At 39.2% G+C, this 10,010-nt stretch overlaps 1 pseudogene; it reads left to right on the top strand.

The window, feature by feature from the left end:
- The first annotated feature begins 685 nt into the window (after window positions 1-685).
- On the top strand, window positions 686-1,332 carry LOC111770743 (UV excision repair protein RAD23 homolog B pseudogene; annotated as a pseudogene).
- Window positions 1,333-10,010: the final 8,678 nt, after the last annotated feature.

The raw sequence follows: 10,010 nt of genomic DNA, 5'->3' as shown, positions 1-10,010 counted from the left end.
CGTCCTTTCCTTCTTGAAACACTTTCTTCAGTCCATGCTGAGATCCTCCTTGCTCTCGATTGCCTCTATCTCACTGGCCACTCCTTCCTAGCCTCCTTTGTAGGATCTCATTCTGCCTTCCCTTTGTAGTTTCTAAGTTGGTCTTCCCCAGAGCCTTTTTCCCCCGCTTTCTGTATGCTCACTTTCTAGGTTATGTTACTTAGTCCCATAGCTTTCATGCTATATCCGTAAAAATTCTGAAATTAATATCCACCTACTCATCAACCAGACATGGATATCTACAAGTACCTCAAACACAGATCATCCAAAACTGAACTCCTGGTTAAACTTGTTGCTCCCCAAGCCACTTCCTTGTATACATTTGGGTCTTATTATCTTCCAGGTACTGAATGCCCAAAATAGAAAGGTGGTTTTAAAACCATTGTTAATAGTTAAAATTTGTTTTTAAAAATAGAGCATGATATAATTTCTCGAGTGTGAACTATGCCTCTTTAACCAAAAATTTCTCTTATTTTAATGTGATGAGAACTAACATCCTAGTGGAGGACTTCCTTCTTGCTTTTTCTTTTTAAACCAAGAGACATTGATTCTCTATTTAGTCATTTAAAAAATAATATGAGCTGTGCGTAGCAGTGGGTCTGAGGAGAAGAGAGGTTTCTAGAGGCCTGGACAATGCACCGGGAACATGGGGAGGTGAAGGGGCAGGAGGCTGGCTCTGGGAATGTGATGTGGACTGTGGGCTCCAGGGTGAGTCAGGGCCTTGGTTCCAGAATGCAGCTGAGTGCAGGCGACTACTCCCTTTGGCTGCAGCTTTGTAGTAAAAGCATTGAAGGCAAAAGATGCATTTTGCATAGTGGCACAAATCTTAATTTCTGCAGACAAAATCCTTAATGATGATACTAGTCTCAAAGATTATAATCATAATGAGGAAAAGTTCATCATGATTATGGTCACAAATCCCAGTGCTGTGACAACACCAGCCCCAGCTACAACCCAGAGATCAAATCCTGCCACTACTGTTTCCTCCGGCTGTTTCCTCTCCAGGGGCAGCTGTGGCTCAAGCCCCCTCCTCTGTCCCTGTTCTGGCTCCCATGTCTGCACCTGTACCCACCACTCCAGCATCAAGGATGGCATCTTCTGAACCTGCACCTACTACTGCAACTGAACAAGAGAAACCTGCAGAAAAGCGAGTGGGGACACCAGGGACTACTGTCCCAGCCAATTGAGGGCACCTGAGGAGATTCTTCTCAGCAAAAACCTTTTGGAAGATGCAACAAGAACACTTGTGGCAGGTTGATCTGATGAGAATATGGTAATGAGATCATGTCATGAGTTGGTTTCAACAACCCTGACAGAGCAGCAAAGCATCTTTTTTTTACCTTACCAGTTATTTAAAAAAGTTATATTGCTAATAGATTATTTTTAGAGCAGTCGTAGGTTTATAGAAAAAAAATTGAGCAGAGAGTACAGAGAATTCCCATATCCCCCCACCTCTTTCTCCCTATTATTACCATCTTGCATTGGGGTGGTCCATTTGTTACAATTTATGAACCAATATTGATATGTTCCTTATTATCACCTGTAGTCCTTAGATTCTGTTAGGGTTCACTCTTTGTGTGGTACACTTCTGTGGGTTTTGACAAATACATAATGTTATGCATTCACCATTACACTATCATAGGGCCTAGTTTCAGTGCGCTAAAGTCCCCTGTGTTCCATCTGTTCATGCTTCCCCCGTCTCCTTTGCTCTGGCAACCACTGATCTTTGTACTGTCTCTGTATATAGAACGTCATGTAGTTGGAATCAGACAGCATGAAGTCTTTTCAAAGTAGCTTCTTTCCCTTAGTAATATGCTTTCAGGATTCTCCATGTCTTTTTGTGGCTTAATAGCTCATTTCCATTTTTTTATTGCTGAATAATATTCCATTGTCTGGATGTACCACTGTTTGTTTATGCCTTTACTGACTGACATCTTGGTTATTTTCAATTTTTGGCAGTTATGAATAAAGCTGCATTAAACAGTCATTGGTAGGTTTTTATGGGGACATAGTTTTCAACTTCTTTGGGTAAACACCGATGACCACAGTTGCTGGATCGTATGGTAAGAGTATGTTTGGCTTTGTAGAAAACCACCAAACTGTCTTCCAAACTGGCTGTATGATTTTGTATTCCTGCCATCAATGAATGGGAGTTCCTGTTGCTCCACATCCTAGCCTGCATTGGTCCTGTCAGTGTTTTGGATTTTCGCTGTTGTAATAGATGTGTAGTGGCGTCTCATCGTTGTTTTAATTTGCGATTCCCTAATAACATTTCCTATGCTTATTTACCATCTGTATATCTTCTTTGGTGAGGTGTCTGTTCAGATCTTTAGCCTACTTTTTAATTGAGTCGTTTGTTTTCTTACTGGTGAGTTTTAAGAGTTCTTTGTATATTTTGGATGCAAGCCCTTATCAGATGTGAGTTTTGCTTGTCTGGAAGTCTACAAGTATCTTTTAATGGGAAGTCCTGGGGCGAGGAAGTCAGGCTATGCTTGATCCTTCAAGCAGTGAGAACTGGTCTCCTCAGTCTTGAGCAGTGGCTGCAGCTGCAGCTACTACAGCAGCAACTTCTGGGGGACCTGCCCTTGAATTTTTACGGAATCAATCTTGAGGGAGAAACATCCCTCAACAGAATCCTTCCCTGCTTCCAGTATTGCTACCTCAGATAGGTCAGAAAAATCTTCAGTGACTGAAGCAAATTAGCAAACCTTGGGAACGTTGGTTCAGATGTTAAGTGGACAATATCTAGAAGGTGGTAGTCGAGGAGGAGGGGCTGGAAGTGGCAGTGGAGGAGCTGCGGAAGCTGGAAGTATTCATATGAACCCCTATTTTGGACTGCATGTTTGTGTCACCCGCAAATTCATAGGTTGAAATCCTAATCCCCAATGTGATGGTCTTAGGAGGTAGAGGCCTGTGGGAGATGATTAGGTCATGAGGGTGGGGTCCTCATGAATGGGATTAGTGCCTCTATAAAAGGAATTCCAGAGAATTCTCTTGCCCTCTCTATACCATGTGAAGATACAAGTCAGCAGTCTAGTCCAGAGGAAGGTTCTTACCAGAACCCTGCTGGCACCCTGATCTTGGACTTCCAGCCTTCAGAACTTCGAGAAATACATTTCTGTTGTTTATATGCCATGCATTATAGCAGCCCAGACTGACTGAGATGACCACACTCAAGTATGGCATCAAGAAAAAGAAGCTATAGAAATGTTAAAGGCATCAAGGTTTCCTGAGGGACTTGGGATATAAGTATATTTTGCTTTTGAGAAGATTGAAAGGGACATTTTCCCCCCTCACATTTTATATCAGTGTATTACGTTCTCTCTTCCCTGGACCACGTGGGAAGATTTGGGCTCATCTCTGTAACTTGGTAAAATGTTGTATATTTTGAGGTTGGGAAGGGAGAGAGATAGGAAAAAGGGCAGAGATGAATAGTGTAGTTCTACTTAAATTAAACTGCATACCATACAGTGCATAGAATATTCTACAACCAAAAATCAACCTTCGATGGTCTTTATTTCTTCCGTAAAATAGTAGGAAACTTCTGCTAGGTGTTTACTTTTAGTATACTAGGTCCAGAAATTTAGCGTCAGGCCCTGTTTTATATTTCTGTGACTTAACATTGGTTTCAGAAATAATCTTTGCTACCTAGACTCTGCAGTCTCTATTTCATGGCAACACTGGATGATGGCTTTGTGAAACTGAAAAATATCTTGGAGCAACTGTAAACAAAAATGCCAAATTATTGATGATTATTGTTGCTACTTCAAGAAGGCACGTTCTTTCATGATTAATATTATGGAAGCAGGGAAACTTCTTTAAAAGAAAATAATTATTAATTTAAAATAACTTTATGATCATTGAATTTAAGATCCTTCTTAGATGATTTGAAAAGCTGCACAATTATAGTTACTATTTACAAATATAGTTAGCTTCTTGTTCACATTTTTTGTTTGGGGTTAAAATTGGTAGTTGTCTAAGTTTCAGAATAATCATTGTGGGTTTGATTTTGATGCATCCTTTTGAGCAATGTACACTTTTTAGGCCAATGAAGAGATGCAACAATCACTTTCCTTCTCTCTTCCCCTTCCCTTAACAGAAATGTGTTTACCATTAAGCTGTGAGTTCAGACTGATGTCTTTCTTTTTTAAACCCATAACATGCTGATTAGATTAAAAACTAGTGAAAATATTTCAAAACAAGGTTTCTGACATCAGTAAAGCTTTTTCCTTTATTAGATAAGGATGTTTGATTAAAATCATTAATATTATAATACTTTCAAAAAGAGAAGGAAGGAACTATACTCAGCCTCTTTTATTGCATCAAGAAGATGGGAGCAATCTTTGGAGGGTTGGGGGATGCACCTGAAAACATATTTTGAAAAATATAAAATCAAGATTTTCATGGGGTATTAAAAGTAAAATCTTAATAGCAAAAAAGAAAATCATTTGAATGCCCTTTTCATTATGTAAATATTATTTGCAATTATCTACATAGTACCTCTTGTATGATGTACAGGCAACTCAAATCTAGCATTTCCTGAATAAAATTCTTGGTTTCTCCCAAACCTAATTCTCTCCACGGCTTTTCCATATCAATAAATTATAGCACTAGTCATCCTTGCTCTTACTGACTTATGAAAGCACTTTATTAACCCTTTGTCACCTATATGTAACAATTCTCTAGACTTTTGTTAGTGTTTCAATTTTGTTTGTGGTATTTCTGATATGCCAAGGATGCCAGGTTTTATGTCATCAAATCCATCAGTACTTTCTTTTATGATCTATGTTATTAGTGTCAGGTTTATAAAAGCTATCTCTAACCAAGAGAAATTATCTGCATTATTTGAGAATTTAATTTGAAGATCTGATATGTCTGACCTATTCTAGTCCATGGAAACTTTTTGACTTGGTCAATAGTTGGTTCAAACCGCTATCTGGAGTCTCCTAGAATTCAAGACTGAATTATCCAGGGTAATTATTACAGAGTGGTGTTGGGGTGATGATGGTAATGTTTGTGGTGATGATGCTGTAGTGGTGATGTTATAGTGATGATGGTGGTGTTTGTGGTGGTGATGCTGTGGTGGTGATGGTGGTGTTTGTGGTGGTGGTGGTGGTATTTGTGGTGGTGATGTTGTGGTGGTGATGGTGGTGTTTGTGGTGGTGATGCTATGGTGATGATAGTGGTGTTTGTGGTGGTGATGGTGGTGTTTGTGGTGGTGATGCTGTGGTGGTGATGGTGGTGTTTGTGGTGGTGATGTTGTGGTGGTGATGGTGGTGTTTGTGGTGGTGATGTTGTGGTGGTGATGGTGGTGTTTTTGGTGGTGATGGTGGTGTTTGTGGTGGTGATGTTGTGGTGGTGATGGTGGTGTTTGTGGTAGTGGGGGTGGCCTTTTTATGCAGATTACAGAAATGACCTTTTGATAGCTAGGCTACCTGACCTTTCAGTGCTTCAGAAAATAATTTAATATCATCAGACACAACATAATTAAGTTCTACTGTGTTAGGGGATGAATTATGTCCCCTGGCAAATTCACATTAAAGTCTTAACTCTCAGTACCTCAGAGTATTACTGTATTTAGAGATAGGGTCTTTAAAAAAGGCAATAAAGGTTAAATGAGATCATTAGGGCTGTTCTAATCCAGTATGACTGGTGTCTGTATGAGAAAAAACAATAGGACACAGAAGGAAGTTTATGTGAAACACATGGAAAAGAGGGTCCTCTATAAGCCAAGGAGAAAGGCCTCAGAAGAAACCAACCCTGCTCACACCTTGATCTCAAACTTTTAACCTCTAGAATTGTGAGAAAATAAATTTCTGTTGTTTACGCCACCAAATCTATGATACTTTATTACGGCAGCCCTAGCAAACAAGAGAGGCCCCCCAAAAAAATATTTTGACGGCCGACCTGGTGGTGTAGTGGTTAATTTTGCACTCTTTGCTTTGGCAGCCTGAGGTTTACCATTTTGGATCCCAGGTGTGGACCTACACACTGCACATCAAACCATGTTGTGGCAGTATCCTGCATAGTAAATAGAAGAAGATGGGCACAGATGTTAGCTCAGTGACAATCTTCCTCACCAAAAAAAAGAGAAAAGTTTGGTTGATTTTGTCTGTTGTTTTCTCAATTATTTTGTTCTCATGAGCCTCTCAAGGTATAAGCATCTAGCCCGTGGAGTTGTGATTCTAATGTTTGAATACACACAGTTTTATTCAAACATGGTCTTAACTTAAGCAAACTATGTTATTTGTTCCTTAAAGAGCAAAAACCTGGTCCAAGGCTGAAGGAAAACTGACTTTACTGTACTCTAGAGATGGTAGCTTGTATTCTAAAGTGGTTTAGAAATACCATGGACTATATTTTACCATAAATTTAAGAAATTTTCAAGGACAATGTTGACTACATGCAGTTTTTCACATCACAAGTTGACTCCAGAGCCACGTCCTTACCTAAAATTTGACTCCACTAGAAATTACAGAAGAGAAGTCTTAGCTTGAGCCAGACATAAAAAGAATTCATACTTACAAGATATGCTAGGATATAACAAATTCAAATTCATAAAGAGTCAATGTTTTCATAAAATATTGAGTTTACCTGGAACATTAAAACAATGATGACTTCTACAAAATAATTGTAACTCACCAGCACATTTTGGGGAATACATCAATTATGCAAAGTACTATTTATCTTTAGTGTGACTAGTACATTTCTGTAGAATTTAAGTCAAAATGTAAACACCAATATACCATTTGACTATGGTGTCTCTACCTACAAGGATGCGTGTACAAAATCAAATTTCTACAGTATATGGGGAATAAGTCTAACATCAGAGTATTACTGGATTGCCCAAGCCCAGGTCTCCATTCATTTACACTGGATCTCCCTTACAAGGCACTCTGGAGTTCCAATGGCGTCAACCATTGAATCTATTCAATCTGTAGACACTTGTTTTGGCTAGCTCCATATAAGCACTTTATTTTTCTTAAGAAAATGAACTCTTATTTCAAAATTACTCTTGGTGTGGGCAGAGGGCTGTGGTAGAGTTTTGTGAGTAGTAAAATATTTCTCAACACCAGAAAAGTACTCCCGATTCTTTTAAAGGATGTTTTCTATTTAAAACAAAAAAAACCAACAACCTCAATCATTTGACGGGAAGTAGTGATGGTAGTTTATTTGATGTTGGTAATTGAATTTTTTTCTTCTGAAAAACTGCCCCAAGCTAAAAAAAAAATAAAAATAAGAGTTTTAATTGAATATTGTTAGTTTGCTACTTTTGATTATTCTTACGCCTCTCATTAAGGACTTCAAAGTGAAGTTCATAAGCACAATTACCTTCTACCCTCTCCTCTCCACTGCACTGTCCTGTTCCCACACTCTTGAACAAAATTGTTCAAATCAAGTTGGCATATTTGTTTTCATAGAACAGCAGTAACAGAAATGTCTGGGAGAAAATATGGCTGGGGGCAAGCCATATTTCTCATACTCTCTTCCTTATAACAAAGCTATTTGTAATCTCTGTAGACTTCACTTGTTTTTCTAGTTAGAATGTCAGCCTTCTGAAGCAATCTTTGTGTATCTGAAGCAACCTTGCATCGGTTGAATCCTATTAGAGTGAATTCTAAGGCACACTTCAAGTATTTTTTTAACAAGGAATCTAATTCATTGAATAACCTTTAAAATAAAAAATAAAGTATATGAATATACATTAGAACATTAATTCTTATTGGAGAGGTGGAGGAAGAGGAAACTGAAAAAAAAGCAGGCTTGGCCTAGAAGGTTGGAGATCAGAATCTTGTCATCCCTGAAGAGAGAGAAAAAATGTTCCCAGAAGGAAGTTAGCAACAGTCAGATGTGTCAGAGAGTTCAGAAAATTAATGACTGAAAAATGTCATTTGATTTCAACAAAAAAGTTGGTATCTTCAGTGAAAGTCGTTTTAGGCAGGTTTGCAGGGAGCATTTGGAAGTCATTTATCTAAGGGTTGGAGGCAAACAGGATGTTAGAAAGTAGAAAAATCTAGCGTAGAGGTCCTTTCAAGAAGCTTGACGAGGAAGAAAAGAGAGAGTAGGCAGTAGCAGAAAGGAGATGTGGGGCTGTGATGGAAATTACAAACTTACTAAACATGGGACACATTAGAGAGCTTCTTTAAGTACAGAAAAGAAGGATCCAGAAGAGAGGAACACATTGAAGACTCAAGTGGGGAAAAAGGATAACCAATGGAGCAGATAGACCCATAGGTGGCAGGAGTGGATAGGATCAGACGGGATTCATTTTTACAAGAAGAGAAATTCTGCACCATTGTGACAGGAATGAGAATGGACAACAAACACAACATTGGAATATGTCTCTAGCGTCTATGTTAGGACTGCGCATTTGTATACATTGCTATTTGCTATTTCTGAAATGCCCAACTCCCTCCCTCCAGGTACACATATCTCCTGGGCATACTTCATACACAGCTCAAACATCGTTTCTGGAAAACCTTCCTTGGCATGCATCATCTACTGTGGAAGTTTCTCCTCGTTCTCCCAGATGCTCCCTGTGCTTTGCTCTGTGCATATTTTGTGCTATAATGGGTATTCACCTGTCGGTCTCCTCCTTTAGAGTGTAAGCACTTGAAAGGAGGAAGCATATCTCATTTGCCTTTGTATCTCAGAGCCTAACCTAGATGAGGAACTTCGTCTGTATTTGTTGAATCAATGATTACTTCTGCTTGGTTGAATTGATTTGTCATAGGCATATGTGCCATGAACACTGTGAGTGGCAGGGCGTGGGGATGGTATTTGCTGTGAGTTTCTGCTCCCGGCTTGACTCATTATCCCTTCTAATCATCTTCACCCTGTAGCTGTTCTTTCTGAGCTTGGCTTTACTCCAGGCACCGTGAATGTGGCTTCACCCACCCTCTGTCTTCGTTCCCAAAATCACCCTAAGTAACAGAGTTTTCGTTAAATGTTAGGGCTTAATGGAGAAATGCAGAAATGTGCAGAACAGGAATCAATGCAATGTAGGATATTAAAAACCATGATGAAAACCAGTTTAAACTCTTGTTGAAAACCTTACTATAGGGGAACTCTCACTGGATATCTTTCTCATAAGAACACAGCCTGCCACCCTTTGCAGGAGCTACTCTCTCCTTATCTCTCCCTGGAATTCCTTTTCTACTTTTCTCCACATGCCGTGGCACCCGCCCTTCCCTACCAGTATGGTGGTTGGCAGAACAATAGTCCCCTCAAGATGAATATGTCCTAATCCTCAGAACCTGTGACTATGTTATATTATGTGGCAAAAAGGAATTAAGGTTGCAAATCAGCTGAGCTTAAAAGAAGGAGAGTACCCTGGATTATCCAGGTGGGTTTGATGTAATCACAAGGGTCTTAAAAGTGAAAAGGGGAACACCAACGTTGGCGCCAAAGTGATGCAATGTGGGGAAGACTCCACTGGCCATTGATGGCTTTGAAAATGGAAGAAGCCACAGCCAAGGGATGCTAGTGGCCTCTAGAAACTGAAAATGGCAGGAAAATTCATTCTGTCCTTGAGCTTCCAGAAAGGGACTCAACCGTCCTGACACCTTGACTTTAGTCTCCCAGACCTGTGTTGGATTTCTAACTGTAAGATAATACATTTGTGTTGTTTTAAGCCATTACATTTATAATAATTTGTTACAGTAGCAAATAGAACACTAATACAAGGACCAAGATAAGAAACACAAATTTATTTTAATGCAGACTATCTTAAATCTTTTGACTCAAAATCTGTTCCAGCCTAAGCTCTGAGACCTTCCTTTGCCAAATTAAAAAGAACGTTAACAAACTTTCCTTTACAAAACATCCAAGCTAGCCCCAGGATGAATGGAAAAGAGCCTTCTCATGCTCAAGCCCTCTTATCATATTTATGAGAACATTTTTCATTTCTATCACAAATAAACTGTTCGATGTATGACTCTAGAAATAACACTATCCCTCTTCCAGCAAGA

This window comes from Equus caballus, chromosome 26 (assembly GCF_041296265.1).
Source record: "Equus caballus isolate H_3958 breed thoroughbred chromosome 26, TB-T2T, whole genome shotgun sequence".
In the NCBI taxonomy this organism is placed as follows: domain Eukaryota; kingdom Metazoa; phylum Chordata; class Mammalia; order Perissodactyla; family Equidae; genus Equus; species Equus caballus.
This window is presented reverse-complemented; position numbering and strand designations above follow the sequence as displayed.